Source organism: Mirounga leonina, unplaced genomic scaffold, assembly GCF_011800145.1.
Source record: "Mirounga leonina isolate KUSES-001 unplaced genomic scaffold, KU_Mleo_1.0 Mir_165, whole genome shotgun sequence".
NCBI classification, from domain to species: Eukaryota; Metazoa; Chordata; class Mammalia; order Carnivora; family Phocidae; genus Mirounga; species Mirounga leonina.
This window is the reverse complement of record NW_023270415.1, coordinates 51988310-52005468: the sequence shown is the minus strand read 5'-3', so window position 1 is coordinate 52005468 and position 17159 is coordinate 51988310. Positions and strand designations below refer to the sequence as shown.

The 17159-nt window shown below is 35.6% G+C and overlaps 1 long non-coding RNA gene and 1 pseudogene across 1 annotated transcript in view; both read right to left on the bottom strand.

Annotated features, from left to right (window-relative positions):
• LOC118015117 overlaps window positions 1-17159 on the bottom strand; it is a 123280-nt gene that overhangs the window by 64687 nt on the left and 41434 nt on the right. The window lies entirely within an intron of this gene.
• On the bottom strand, window positions 354-2408 carry LOC118015116 (annotated as a pseudogene).

Below are 17159 nucleotides of genomic sequence, written 5' to 3'. Positions count from 1 at the left end.
TGTTGTGCAAACCACCCAGTTTGTGGTACTTTGTTATACTAGCTCTAACAAACTAATATACTTGGTATTACCTGACTTTTCAAATGTTTGCCAATATGATAGATATAAGATAGAATCTTATTTCTAATTTTTATTTCCTTCCACCAATGATATTGAGCATATACATTGCTAAATTGGGTTCCCTTTTCAAAGAATTACCTTTTTAATCTCTGCCTACTTTTAACTGATTTACCTCCAAGTTTGATGATTATTTTTTTACATAAATATTTTAATTATCCAACAATACTTTTATGAAATAGGTTCTTGGTATCATGATTAAAGGTATTCCTACCCTGAGGTCTTAATATCTTCTACAATTCATTTTCTAATAATTTAAAGTTTTACTTTTCACAATTTGTTCTTTAATCTGACTGGATTTGAATTTTGTGTACAAAATGAGGCAAGAATTTATCGTTTTTTATATTTGGATAATCAATTTTCCAATAACCATTTCTTTCTTTAACCAAAAAGTGAACAGCAGCATTGTTTTTAATGAATTTTAGTCCAGACTACAAAGCAGGGCACTAGCTGTTGCCCTGACTTGTTAGTACACATATAAACATTGGCTTTTTGTTCCTCCATAAAAGCAAGTTACAGAAGTATATCAGATGGACAGGATAAGACATTTGAATCTAGTTTTGAAAAATTAGCCCGGAAGCTAGTAGTACTGTTGCAGTGTAAAAGGCTTTCATGTACTTTTTGCCCAACACCCACCCTATTTATCAGTTCAAATGATCAAGAGATTTTGCGGGAGAATTTCTCTTTTGAGACTTTTAGTGTACAAGGGTCATTTTTCTTGGTTTTGCTGCTGACGTCCTTTACCTCTGTCACTGGATGAGTGAGGGAGCTGGCACAGTTCTTCAGGAGTTCTTCTGAGGCACTTTGACCATGATGGTTTTCACTTAAGTATGTGCCTGCAGCCCATCCTCTCCCAGCTTCTGGCCGCTCTGGACAGCTTGTAGCCACTGAATGGTGATTGGGCCCCAAACACATCATAGCAGTTGACCTACACAGTGCCAGCCTGGAGGGCTTGGGACAGATAATTGGCCTTGTCCAAGTCCTTGGTGAAGACAGCTGCAGCCAGCCCATACTTGGAATTGCTGGCTCTCCCAGTGACTTCCTCTGTGGTCTTGTACTTCAGGATCTGCATCATTGGCCCAAAGATCTCTTCCTTGGCAGTAGTCATGCTGTCTTATATATCTCCAAATGGTGATGGTGGGCTAGACAAAGTAGCCGAGGTCAGCAGTCACCCCTCTATCACATAACAGCTTCACTCCCTCCTCTTTCCCAGATTTGATATAACCAAGGACCTTCTTAAGCTGAGTTTCATCTACCTGAGGTCCCTAGTTGTCAAAGGGTTCCCAACTACACAAGACCTGGCCCAGGTGATGCTCTGCTTCACAGACTCAGTGTAAATATCTTCTTGCACAAACTGGGAACCTGCACAGCAGCACTGGCCCTGCTTGAAGAACAGGGCAAAGGGGGCCTGTTTCATGGCCCAGTTCATGTCTGCATCTGACATGATGATATTGCCTGCCCCCACACACAAACACACGCCAGGGTCACTCTCTTGAGGTTATTGCTCCCTGCAGCAACCTGGACTAGGTGGCCAACCTCAGTGGAGCCTGTGAAGGCCGCTTTGTCCACATCCTCAGGGGAGGTGATGGTAGCCCCATCTGTGGGGCCAAATCTAGGAATAATATTAACTATGCAAGGGGCAAAGGCAGCCTCCTTAATGAGGTTGGTCACATAGAGGGTGGTGAGTGGAGTCTGCTCAGCTTCCTTCAGCACAACCTTTCCTATTGCCAGGGCTGGGCCCAGTTTCCTGACTTGCATCAGAAGTGGGAAGTTCCATGCAATGATCTGCCTGAACACTCTGATAGATCCATGGTGGATATAGCTGAAAAAGTCCCCGTCCATGGGAATGGTTGTCCCATGGTACTTATCAGCCCAACCAGGGTAATAATTGAGGCTTTTGAGGACCACGTCCAGATGACATAGGCTTGCTGTTATCCAGGGTCTCCAAGGCTGCCAGGTAGGTCCGGTCTTGTTCAATCAGATCAGCCAGGCTGCTCAGCAGGTGGCCTGTGTCAGATGTGTCCATGTGGCACCAGGGTGAACCCAGCTGGAAGGCAGCCTGGGCTGCCTTTACTGCCCTGTCCACATCTTCCTTGTCTCCTTCAGCTACCTGACAGATGACTTCTCCCATGGGTGGATTAACAGTGGGGAATGTTTTCTTGCTGACAGCACTGTGCCACACATTTTTTGTGAAAATCTTGTTGTAGAAGACTTCAGGCTGTTGGTTGGGTGGCAGCAGCAGACACTAGGTGATGACCCAGGCTGGGCCCAAGGTCGGCAGCATGCAACATGCTGTGGTGGGAGCAGGTGTGCAGGACCTCCAAGAACCATTTATAATTTTCAGTTTTTTGTTCATTAATTTCTACTAGCACTTCTGTCACAGTTCATGTTCCCATATATGTGCAGCCTTATTTTGGGCTCTTTATTCTCTTCCATTTGTCTTTTTTGTCTAATTCTGTGGTACTACTATACCGTCTTAACTATTATAGCTATTAAGTTTTCATTGACATGAAAAAACTTTTTAGTATCATTTTTCCTCAATTTCTAATTACAATGCATTGTCACTAGAGAACATAATTAGTATCATATTGAGTCTATAATAGATTAATTATTAAAATGAGTCTTTTTCTATCTGTTTTGGAGTAGTTGCTAAGTAGTTTGCAACACACAGCCCAAGCACTACATGCAGGGCAAATATGTCTGGGAGGTGAGGAAAGAGAACTTCTTTCCCCTCCTTCACAGGTAAAAGAGATGTCCTCTTATACCTATTAAAGAGCTTTAAGAAACAAAGAGCTTAATTCCAGTCTTCTGGAGCTTGAATAGCAATGCTACTAGTAGAAAGAAGGGGACATTTATTACTAGAGGCAGTTCAGTGTAGAGGGAATAAGCAACCAGCCAAAGAGGCACAGCATGCATCAGGGAGCCATAGCCAAGTGTTTCCAGCTGGGGAATCTTTAAGGAACCCCTTGGGACTACCCTCAAGAGAAACATTCAACTTTGAACATCCACTGAGCATCGACATAGATATGCATAATAGCAGGCAAATAAAAGTTTTCTCTCTCCTCTTCCTCTCCCACTTTTGTCCACCATCAAATTCAAGATGAGAGGATATAGAGAAAGAACTGATGAGAAAGGATGGAGGAACCAAACAAGGAAATAGTGCAACTAAGCATGCCTCTTCCCCCTGTGTTAGCTTTCAGTGAGAAAGAGGAAAATATTTCACTTAAATGAAATTGGGAATTTTTGTTATTCACTGCAATATATATTCTTTTTAGTACACATGAAACATTTACAAAAATACAAAAAAAAAAACCCTCAATACATTTTAAAGAATCAATATGATAAATAATCTCTCTTCTGATGATTATATAATAAATTGGAAATTGATAAGAAAATTATTGCTTTAGAATCTTGTATTTTGGGAAAACATGACATATTTCCAAGCACTTGCATTAAAGATTATGATTTTTTTTAAAGATTTTTTATTTATTTGACAGAGAGAGACACAGCGAGAGCAGGAACACAAGCAGGGGGAGTGAGAGAGGGAGAAGCAGGCTTCCCGCCGAGCAGGGAGGCCAATGTGGGACTCGATCCCAGGACCCTGGGATCATGACCTGAGCCAAAGGCAGACGCTTAATGACTGAGCCACCCAGGCACCCTAAAGATTATGATTCTTAGAAGGACATCATATTAGTAGTACTTCTTCCAAAAATATACAACGTGAATCTAATCATAAATAAACATTAGACTGAATAAAACTGAGGAACAGTCTACAAAATAAATGACCTGAATTCTTCAAAATACCAATGAATGACAAAGAAATTGCCAAAGAATTATTCCAGACTGAAGGAGGCTAAAGAAACATAAAAGCTAAATATAATGAGTGATTCTGGATTAGACTGTGGACTAGGAGGGGGAAAAGCTATGACAGTCATGACTGAGGCAAAGCAAGAACAAGAGAGTATTATGAACAACTTCATATTACTATCTTTTAAAACCTAAATTTGTGAATTTCTGTAAGAGTATAAAGTGTCAAAATGAATCAAAAGTGAAGAGAAATATTGAATAAGAAGCATTAAAGAAAGTACAGTCAACATCTTTCTCCCACCTCACCCCCAAGTAGTCCTAGATTTTACAGATGAGTTCTACCAATCTTTCAGAAAGAGATAACACTGACAGAAGCTGCCCAAGGAAAGAGCAAATGCTGTCCAGCCTAATAGGAAGAGATAATATTGAACCACTTCTTACTTATACAGTTGTATTAGTTGCTTACATTCTGATTGGCTGTGCTCCATAATGATTAAGCAGTGAACACTGTCATTTTGAATGCTAGTTTGAATATTACTCAGGAAAAGTATAATTAGAATTCCAAAATCAGATGACAAAACAACAAATAATACAATTTTATTTATGCATCTGGATGCAAAAATCCCAAATAAAATTTAGCTTTAAAAAATTCAACACTTTTTTTTAAATCATGCATTATAATCACTTAATATTACCCAAGGAAATTTCTACATGAAAAAGCCTTTCAGTGAATGAGTAATGTGAATGGAACTTGTGAACCAAAGGTCACCTAAAATCTTCTCCATAAAAGCAACAAGAACAATGGCAAAAATTGTCCAATCAGCTTATTTAGAACCTGAAAATTAACTGAAGGCTAAAACAATCTGGGGAGCATTTATTCAAGAACAGCTGAATCTCAGTAACAACATTACCTTTGTGGCATTTGAACTTGGCCTGTTTCCATACCACACTCCCCAGCTCCATGGTAGCTTTGAAAACCAACAATTCCACAATCACAGGAAACCAAGAGCATAGCAGTCACTGGAGGGAGGAAAGGGTTGGAGTTTCTCCAAAGCCCCAGATAACTGTCATTATTTGACTTGTCTGGCAGTTCCCATGAAATCTTCACTAAAGTGGCTTGTCTTTATTTGAACTGACTCAAGTTTGCCTAATGCAAACAGCTTTCCCCCTGCCCCCTTAAGGGACTTGTCAAAGACATTAAGCAGCAACTGTAACTGCTTAATATCTTAGCTGCCCAAGACACCAATAATGGCTCGGTCAAACAACTTGAAGGGAAGAAAAAAAAAAAAAAACTTAAAAAAGGGGGGGAGGAATTCTGGAATTAAAAAGTATAACACCTGCAATGAAAATTTTACCAGAGAGACTCAAAAGCAGATTTGAGCTGGAAGAAGAAAGAATCTGTGAACTTGAAGGTAGTTCAAGGAACAGATCTGAGGGACAGAGAGAAAAAATGAATAGTGAATACAGGCTCAGAGACCTGGGGGATACCATCAAACATTCCAACATACATATAACAGAAGGAAAGAGAAAGGGAAAGGAATACTTGAAAAAAATAATGGCTGAAAACTCCCTGATTTTTGTGGGAAATATTAATTTACACAGCTCAAAAAACTCAACAAACTTCAAGTAAAATAAGCTCGAAGACATTCCGACTTATACACATCATAATCAGGCTGTAGAAAAAAAGAGATAATTGGGAAAAGTAACATTTTTGCTTTATGTTTTTACTAAATGTCCTAAAACATTGGAAGTTCCAATATTCTACAAAAGGCAGTATATTCAAATGTCAAAGTATTATGGATTTCTTAATAGGAAATACTCTGTGCCTCACTCAGTCTGGCTTTGGATACCCTACAAATACTGATTGAATCTGCCCCATTTGACCTAGATAATAAATAGAATCAGCTGGAATAGAAATGTTGATTGCAAAATCTTTTCATTCTCTGTGATAAATGATTCCTCCCCAGACAAGTCTTAGCCATTGTGCCAGTGTTCAGTCATATTATCTCTTTAGAGAAAGCATGTCCTGGAGAGCAAATATATCTCAATCTTTTTTTTTTTTTAAGATTTTATTTATTTATTTGACAGAGAGAAACACACCGAGAGAGGGAACACAAGCAGGGGGAGTGGGAGAGAGAGAAGCAGGCCTCCTGCTGAGCAGGGAGCCCAATGTGGGGCTTGATCCCAGGACCCTGGGATCATGACCTGAGCCAAAGGCAGATGCTTAACGACTGAGCCACACAGGCGCCCCATCTCAATCTTCTAAATAACCTTCTATCCATTACTGACAGTGATACAGTGAACTTTCAAGGGTCCCATTGGAAAGAGGATACTGAGGAAATAGCCAGATAGAGGGGAAAAAAACCCACACAATTTTATAGTTGGTTCTACCCACTTGAAACAGCTACTATAAAAGTGATAAATTATAAAGATGAGGAACTCAGCCCACCTATGAGCCAAAAAATCCCCCCAAAACCTTATATATTTAGTCAAAAAATGAACAAAATTATTTTTTAAAGATTTTATTTATTTATTTGGCAGAGAGAGTGAGTGAGCACAAGCAGGGGGAGAGGCAGAGGGCGAGGGAGAAGCAGACTCCCTGCTGAGCAGGGAGCCCAACATCATGACCTGAGCTAAAGGCAGACACTTAACTGACTGAGCCACCCAGGCACCTCTGAACAAAATGATTATTAGTGTATTACTTCCTTGAACAAACATCGTAATCTCTTTATAGGTCTTCAATGTCATACTTTCTTTTATTTTTCTAAACAATTACTATGATTCCCTTTCTTTTCAAATATATATATTTACCTCCTTTCAAATGTATTTTCTTAGAACCCTCTTTTGAAGTAGCCTCTTCGAATTTTCAGGTAAGGACCACCTTCCCCACCCCTAACAAGCATCAGAACACTTTATGTTCCCTGTGTTTCAAGAGACCCTCCATCCTTGCTCACAGGGCAGATCTTGAAAAGAGTTTTGGGTATACTCAGATAAAGAAGCAAGACTATAGTTTTTGTATTTTAAGAAGTGGGGTTTAGTGATTATTATCTATCGTGATTCTATGGATTGTTTAGATCAGCTGGATGATTGTTCTATTCCACTTGGCATTGTCTGGGATCTCTTCTTTGGGGCAGGAACACTAACCAAATCATTCTATGAGGCCAATATTATCCTGATTCCCAAATCATTACACAGACATTAAAAGAAATTAAACTACAGACCAATATGCTTTATGAATATAGACAAATTCAAAATAAATTCTAGCAAACCAAATCCAGGAACATATGAAATGTATTATACACCATGACCAAGTGGGATTCATTCCAGGAATACAAGGTTGGTTCAATATATGAAAATCAATCAATGCAATAGACCATTTAATCAAGAATAAAAAACACATGATCATGTCAATGGATGCAGAAAAGGCATTTGACAAAATCCAACACCCTTATTATAAAACACTAAACAAACTAGGAATAGAAAGAAACTTTCTCAACCAGATAAAGGCATCTGGGAAAAATTCACAATTATTCTATTATGGATGAAAGACTGAATGCTTTCCTCCTAAAATGAGGAACAAGACAAGGATATCTGCTCTTGCCACTCTTATTCAACATTATACTGGAGACTTAGCTAGAGCAATTAGGGAAAAAGAAAAAAGATATCCAGATTAGCAAGATTTCTTACAATTCAATAACAAAAATATAACCTCATTAAAATATGTGGAAAGAAATTGACCAGATATTTCTCCAAAGAAGATATACAAATGGTTAATAATTATTAGTGAAAAGCAAGTCAAAAACCACAATGAGATAGAACTTCCTACCTAATAGAGTAACTATAATAAAAAAGGTTCTCATAAAAAAAAAGTATAGATGAAGATATGGAAAACACTAATGTATTGCTGATGGGAATGGAGAACATGCAGCTGCTTTCAAAAACAGTTTGGCAATTCTTCAAAAATTTCAACATAGAGTTAGCTTATAATTTTGAAATTCCATTCCTAGGTATATACCTAAGATAAATGAAAGAGTGTGTATGTGTATGTGTGTGTGTGTGTGTATCCATATTAAAACTTGTATCCAAATGTTCATAGCAACATTATTCATTATAGCCAAAAAGTAGAAACATCCCAAATATTCAAGTGATGAATAAATAAAATATGGTATAGCTATATAATGGAGTATTATTGAGGTATAAAAATAATGAAGTATTGATATATGCTACAATATGGATGAACTTTGGAGATATTATGCTAAGTGAAAGAAGCCAGACATGAAAGAAAACACACTGTATGATTCCACTGATATGTACTGCACAGAATGGGCAAATGCATAGAGACAGAAATCAGTGTGGTAGTTGACAGGGACTGGGGACACAGAGCAATGAGGAATAACTGCTTAATAGGAATAGGATTTCCTTTGGCAGGGTGATTAAAATGTTTTAGAACTAGATACCTTTATGGATATACTAAAAATCACCCAACTGTATATTTTTTAATATTTTATTTTATTTTTATTTTATTTTATTTTATTATGTTATGTTAGTCACCATACATTACATCATTAGTTTTTGATGTAGTGTTCCATGATTCATTGCATCTAACACCCAGTGCTCCATTCAATACGTGCCCTCCTTAATACTCATCACCGGGCTAACCCATCCCCCCCAACCCCCTCCCCTGTAAAGCCCTCAGTTTGTTTCTCAGAGTCCATAGTCTCTCATGGTTTCTGATAACTTTCATATCATACACTGAAGTGGGTCAAAATTTATGGAACTCTAGTGGAGAAACTGATGGATTCATAAAACTGCTATCAAAGATCAAAATCAACAAGAATTAATTACATGGGACTGAATGAATTCATAAAGATGTCTTTTTGTTTGAAACATGGCTGGTTCATTAATGTTTTGTATTTCCAAATTTAATAAGATTTTTCTCTCACCCCCACCCCCCTCCCCTCTAAAACCCTCAGTTTGTTTCCAACTGTATACTTTAAAAGTGCTGAATTTAATGGTGTGTGAATTATATCATGAAAAATTAACAATATAATCTCCCACATAAAGAGAGGGAAAGTCATGTGATTGCCTCAATAGAGACAAAAAAAAAAATCTTTGAAAAATTTCCAGATTCATTTATTAGAAAAAAAACAGTCATATACCAGAGTGGAAGAAAATCTCCTTAACTTGTTAAAGTTTATATCTACACACACACAAATATAATAAATAGTATACTTAATGGAAAACTTAAGAGTTACTTCATTTTAAAGAACAAGATTCCCACCAACAATAATGTCATTTAACATTGTATCAGACCTCCTGGTCAATACTATAAAGTATAATAACAATAATAGTGATGCTGATGGTAATGTAAAGGTATTAGGCTTTTAAGGGAAAATGCAAAAATGTTCTTTAGAAATACTATCATTTACCTAGACAAATCACCTTAATCAATAATAACAGTTCAGCAAGGTTGCCAGAGAAAATCAATATACAAAAACCAATGGCATTCTGTATACCAGCAAAAATCAACTAGAAAATACAATAAAAAAAAAAAGGCATCCTTCCAATACAATAAAAATTTAAGGTACCTGAGAATTCTCCTTATGAGGAATACATAAAACTCAAATTTTAAAAATGTTAAATTTCACTAATGTATGTAGATGATTATATGAATAAATGGATTATATTCTGTGCTGTGGATGAGTCCATTTAATATTATAAAGATATTAGAACTTCCAGGGAAGATGGCCAAGTAGAAGGATCATAACCTCATCTCATCCCACAGATACAACTAGGTAGCACCCATATCAGTATAGATAACCCAGAAAATGAATGGAAGACTGGCAGAATAGAATCTCCAAGCTAAATGTAGAGAAGAGACCACAACTGGAGAGGGCGGGAAGGGAAGATATGTTGATCAACAGAACAAAATAGAGAGCCCAGAAATAAACCCACAATGATATGGTCAATTAGTCTTCAACAAAGGAGTCAATAATATGCAATGGGGAAAACAAAAGTCTTTTCAACAAATGATATTGGTAAAACTGGACAGCTACATGTAAAAGAATGGAACTGGACCACTTTCTTTCACCATACACAAAAATAACCTCAAAATGGATTAAAAACCTAAATGTGAAACCTGAGACCATATAAATCATAGAAGAAAGCACAGGCAGTAATTTCTATGACATTGGCCATAGCAACATTTTTCTAGATCTGTCTCCTGAGGCAAGGGAAACAAAAACAAAACCAAAAAACTTATTGGGACTACATCAAAATGAAAAGTTTCTGCACAGTGAAGGAAACAATTAACAAAACTAAGAGACAACCTAAGTAATGAGAGAAGATCTTTGCAAATGACATATCTGATAAAAGGATAGTATCCAAAGTATATAAAGTATTTATACAACTCAACACCAAAAACCCAAATAATCCAATTAAAAATGGGCAGAAGACATGAACAGACATTTCTTCAAAGAAGACATACAGATGGCCAAGAGACACATGAAAAGATTCTCAATATCACTAATCATCAGGGAAATCAAAATCAAAATCACAATGAGATATCATCTCACACTGGTCAAAATGGCTAAAATCAAATACACAAGAAACAACAAGTGTTGGTGAGGATGTGGAGAAAAAGGAATCCCCATGCACTGTGATGGGAATGCAAACTGGTAGATCCACTGGAGAAAACAGTATGGAAGTTCCTGAACAAATTAAAAATAGAATACCATAAGATCCACTAATTCCACTAGTGGGTATAACCCCAAGAATAAGAAAACACTAATTGGAAAATATTTAGCACCCCTATTTTTATTGCACCATTACTGACAATAGCTGAATTATGGAAGCAGCCAAAGTGTCCATCAGTAGATGAATTGATAAAGATGTAACACACACACACACACACACACACACACACACACTGGAATATTACTCAGCCATAAAAAAGAATGAAATCTTGACACATTAGTGACAACATGAATGGATCTAGAATATAATGCTAAGTGAAATAAGTCGATGAAAGACAAATACCATGATTTCACTTATATGTGGAATTTAAGAAACAAAACAATCAAACAACTTAAAAAAGAGACAAGCCAAAAAACAAACTCTTAACTATAGAGAACAGACTGATGGTTACCATAGTGAAGGTGAGTGTGTGTGTGGGTGGGGGGAGGGATAGGTGAAATAGGTGAAGGGAATTCAAGAGTACACTTGTCATGATGAGCACAGAGTAATGTATAGAATTATAGAGTTACTATATTGTACACCTGAAACTAATATAACTATGTTAACTAAACTGGAATTTGAAAAAAAATTATAAAGATATGTTTTTCCCAATTTAATCTATTACCTCAACTGAATAAAAATATATCCATCTGGAGTATAAAAAAACCTATTTGATATTTGCATGGACAAAATAGAAGTGTGCAAATAACTAAAGTGACATATATTAAAAAAGCAAAGATCAACACTTGCTCTTTCAGTTATTACAATAACTAATAAATAAATAAATGGGCTGATGAATCAAAAGAGAAAGTTTGGAGACAGACCCATGAACATATAAAAACTTAATATACAAGAAAGATGGCACTACATATTTATGTACTAAATGGAAAGAACAGGTTGTTTATTAGATGGTTTTGGGGAAATTGGTTCACTATGGAGAAAAATTAAAATTTATCTCATTAATTAGCAAAGATGGAATCATGTTTTATAAGACACAAAAATGTAAAAGTAAAATAAAACTAATTATAATGTGAGAAAATATCTGCGTATAGAAGAGGAAATGAACTTTTTAAACATAACCTTAAAAGCACAGAGTAGCAGACAAAAAACATTTTTAAAACCAATATGATATATAAAAATAGTGGCTATTGATTGGAGAACACAAAGTCTAAATAGAGTATAGATTGAGAGATGGAATTTACAATGCCTGAAATCAATCAGAAACTTTCTTTCAGACTAGAGGTCAGAAAACTTTTTCTGTAAAGGAACAGCTAGTAAATATTTTAGGCCTTGGGTGTCATATATTGTTTGAACTACTCAACTCTGCCATTGCAGCATAAAGCCAGCAATAGCAATATGTAATAAATGAGGCTATGTTCAATACAACTTTATTTATGGACAGTAAAATTAGATTTCATATCATATTCATGTGTCACTGAATATTATTCTTCTCTTCAGTTTCCCCCAATCATTTAAAAAATAAACACCATTTTTAGCCTTTTGGCTATATGAGAACAGGCAGCATATCAGATTTGGCCTGCATACCAAATTTTGCTGACCTCTGGTCCAGACTGTAAAGGAACCTTTTCAAACAAACAAGACAATGGAAGAAAAGCAATACTGAATAGGCAAAGACTAAAAGCAAGCAAAATGAAATTTAAAAGGTCTCAGTGTTTGAATACATGCTCAAACTAATAATCAGAAATGCAAATTTAAATGAGGTATCATTTTATAGCTTTCAGACTGTCAACAATTAGAAAGTTGAATAATGCCAAGTGCTGGCTGGATAAGAGGGATAGGGATCTTCATGCCTTGCTGGTGGAAATGCAGACTGCAACCCTTGTGAGAAATCCTGTAGTTACATATTAGAGGATGCCACCTTCTTAACTTTAAACAATAAACTTAAAATCTATAATTCTCCATAATGTAAAAAGTTTAAATTTTAAAACACACAATCTAAAACAAAACATATCCTAACCACAGAAACTAAAAATCAATTATCTACCCATAATATATACAAAGAGAACATCTAAAACAGCTGTGGATAATTTATAGAGTAATAAAAATACTATATATCAAAACATATAGACTGACATATAGTAATAGGTAATTTTCTATCCTAAATTTTATTAACTATTTAAAAGAAATGGAACTAAAAAAGACTTACATCTAAGTATTTATAAAAAGAAAGGTTAAGACTTGTCATTAAGAATTGAAGGAGAGATACTTTTCCAGGAAAGCGAAAGCTAAAAGAGTTTATCATCATAAGCCAGGCTTACAAAAAAAAATGTTAAAGGGATCTCTTTAAGCTGCAGTTAAAGAGCACTGATTAGTAACTGGAAAACTTCAGAAAGTATAAATCTCAATGATAAAGATAAAATATATAGTAAAATTCAGAATACATGACAGTTGTAAAAGGTGGTCAGTTAATCATTTATAAATCTAATATGAGGGTTAAAAGAAAAAAGTAGTAAAAACAACTATAACTACAATAATTTGTTAATGGATACACCAAATAAAAACTTGTAAATTGTGACATCAAAAACATAATATGTGGAGGGGGTAATTATGTAGAGCAGCTTAGAATGCATTCAAACTTAAGCTGCTAACATCTTAAAATTGACTGTTATAAATATAAGGTGTTTTATGTAAGCCTCATGATAACCACAAGGCAAAAATTTACTACAGATACACAAAAGACAAAGAGGGAAGCATCTAAGCATACCTCTATAGTATATCATCAAATCATAATGAAAAGACCAAGAGAAGAAACAGGAACTACAAAACAGCCAGAAATCCATTAACAAAATGGGAGTAAGTACATACCTATCAATAATTACTAAATGTAAATGAGCTAAATTTTGCAATCAAAGTGATGTAGGAAATGTTGGGGTTCAGAGCCAGATGGCCAAGTAAGAATTCTTGAGATGTCTTCAGTGCAAAATGGTGGTTTTATTAAAGCATGTGAACAGGACCTTTGGACAGAAAAAGCTGCACTGGGGTTGTGAGGAGTTGGGATTATATACTTTCAAGTTGTGAGGGTGTTAGGGACAGCACAAACTTCCAAGGTATTTTGGAAACAAGGTTTCCAGGACCTTGAGGGGCTAACTGTTTTTGGGAAAAGGTCATTTATTGCTGTCTAATAAAACCTTAGTCATGAGACCCTTCAGATGTATATCAATAGGCCATATTCTTGGGGGATAATTGCCAACATATATCTTGGGGGATAGAGATAAAAGGAAGTTTCCAAAGGAATTTTTATATGTTAAAGTAGACTTACAGGATCCTGGGTGGTTGGGATAAAGTTAAACCAAGATTGCCTTTTGCCCTTAGCAAAGTATTAACGTCCAGGCAGCTGAGTTCCTAGAGGAATGTCACTCTGCCTGTTTCAAGGACTTGTCAATGGGCTGTAGGCCGTAAAGAAATTTAATATTCTCTTTTGCCCTTGTTTCCCATATCGAAAGGACTTAGAATGGCTGAATGGATAAAAACAAGACCTATCTACATGCTGCCTCAGAGACACACTTCAGACACAGGATACCTACAGACTGAAACTGAAGGGATGGGAAATGATATTCCATGTAAAAGGAAAACCAAAAGAAAGCAGGGGCAGCTATACTTATATCACATGAAATAGACTTTAAGATAGACTCTAATAAGACACAAAGAAGGTCATTACATAATGATCAAGAGGTCAATCCAACAAGAGGATGTAACATTTTAAAGTATTTATGTACCCAAGATAGGAACACCGCAATAGAGAAAGCAAATATTAACAGACCTACAGAAAGAAATAGGCAGCAATACAGTAATAGTAGGGAACTTTAATACCTCACTTTCACCAATGGATAGATCATCCAGACAGAACATCAATAAAGTAACATTGGCCTCAAATGACATGTTGTTTCAGATGGACTTAAGAAAAATACAGAACATTGTATCCTGAAACAATGGAATGCACATTCTTCTCAAGCATATATCAAGCTTATGTTGGGCTGCAAAATAAGTATTAATTTAAAAAGACTGAAATCCTATTAAGCACCTTTCTGACCACAGTGGTATGAAATTAGAAATCAATTACAATAATAAAAGTAAAACATTTTCAGGGCACCTGGCTGGCTCAGTCGTTAAGCATCTCTCTTCAGCTCAGGTCATGATCTCAGGGTCATGGGATTGAGCCCTGCATCGGGCTCCCTGCTCTGCAGGAGGCCTGCTTCTCCCTCTCCCACTCCCCCTGCTTGTGTTCCCTCTCTCGCTGTGTCTCTGTCAAATAAATAAAATCTTCAAAAAAAAAAAAAGTAAAATATTTTCACAAATATATGAAGATTAAACAACATACTACTGGACAACCCATGGGTCAAAGAGAAGATCAAAAGAGATATTAAAAAATGTCTTGAGACAATGAAAATGGAAATACAACATACCAAAACTTACAGGATGCAGCAAAAGTTCTAAGAATTTCATCATAATAAAAGCCTACATCAAGAAACAAACAAAAAATCCCAAACAACCCAATTTTACACTTCAAGGAATTAAAAAAAAGAAGAACAAATGAAGGCCAAAGCTAGTAAAGAAAGGAAATAACAAAGATCAAGGGAAATAAATGAAATAAAGCCCCAAAAATAGAAAAGATCAAGGATACTAAGAGCTATTTTTTCAGAAAGATAAATAAAATTGACAAACCTTTAGATAGATTTGCCAAGAAAAAAAGAGAGGACTGAAATAAAATCAGAAATGGAGGAGACATTATATTTAATACTACAGAAACACACAGAACCATAATAGACTTCTAAGAACAATTATACACCAACAAGTCAGACAACCTAGAAGAAATGGCTAAATCCCTAAAAAGATAAAACCAACAGAGATTGACTCATGTAGAAATAGAAAATCTGAACACACCAATTAGTAGTAAGAAGATTGAATGAGTAGTAAAAACCTCCCAACAAACAAAAGTTCAGGACCAAACTTCCAGACTAGACAGCTTCACTGGTGAATTCTACCAAATGTCTAAAGAAGACTTAATACAAATCCTTCTCAAACTCTTTCAAAAAAAAAAAAAAAGGAGGAACACTTCCAAACTATTTTTACAAGGCCAGAATTACTCTGATACCAAAACCAGACAAGAATGCCACAAGAAAATTACAGACAATATCCTTGATGAATATAAATGCAAAAATCCTCTACAAAATTATTAGCAAACCAAATTCAACAATATGTTAAGATCTTCATATACTATGATCAAGTGGATTTATTCCAGGGAGTCTAGGATGGCTCAACATCCATAAATCCATCAATGTGATACACCACATTAACAAAATGAAGGATAAAAATCATACAATTATTTTAACATGTGTAGAAAAAGCATTTGACAAAATTCAACATCTATTCATGACAAAAACTCTCAACAAAGTGGGAATAGGGGAGGGGGGACTATAACTCAACATAATAAAGGCCGTATATGAGAAGCCCTCAGCTAATATTACACTCAATGATGAAAATTTTCCTCTAAGATCAGTAACAAGACAAGGATGCTGATTCCTGCCACTTTTATTCAACATAGTATTAGAAGTCCTAGCTGGGGCAATTAGGCAAGAAAAGTAAAGGCATCCAAGTTGGGAAGGAAGAATTAAAATTGTCACTATTTGCAGATGACATGACATTATATATAGAAAACCCAAAACTCCACCAAAAACACTGTTAGGACTAATAAATAAATATATTCAGTAAAGTTTCAGGATACAAAATCAATATACAAAAATGTATTGCATTTCTGTACACTGATCACAAACTATGATAAAGAGAAATTAAGAACACAATCTCTTTATAATTGCATCAAAAAGAAGAAAATACCTAGGAAGAAATTGAGCCAGGATGGTGAAAAACCTATACAAAGAAATCTCTAAGACCTTCATGAAAAAAACTAAAGAAGACACAAATAAATGGAAAGCTATTTTGTGCTCATGGCCTGGAAGAATTAATATGGTTAAAACTTCCATACTACCCAAACCAATTTACAGATTCAATGCAATCAAAATTCCAATGGTATGTTTCACAGAAATTAAACAATCCTAAAATTTGTATGGAACCACAAAAGCCTAACTCCAAATAGTGAAAATCACCTAGAAAAAGAACAACAAATCTAGAGGCATTGCACTTCCTGATATCAAATATATTACAAAGCCATAATAATTAAAACAGTTTGATCTGGCATAAAAACAGATACACAGATCAATGGAACGAATACAGAGCCCAGAAATAAACCCATGAATGTGTGGTCAATTAATTTAGGACAAAGGAAGCCAAAAATATACAATGGGGAATGGGCAGTCTCTTTAATAAATGGTGTTGGGAAAACCGAATAGTCATCTGCTAAAGAATGAAACTTGACCACTATCTTATACCATACACAAAAATTAACTCAAAATGAGTTAAAGACTTGAACATAAGACCTGAAACAATAAAACTCCCGTAAGAAAACACAGGCAGTAAGCTCCTCG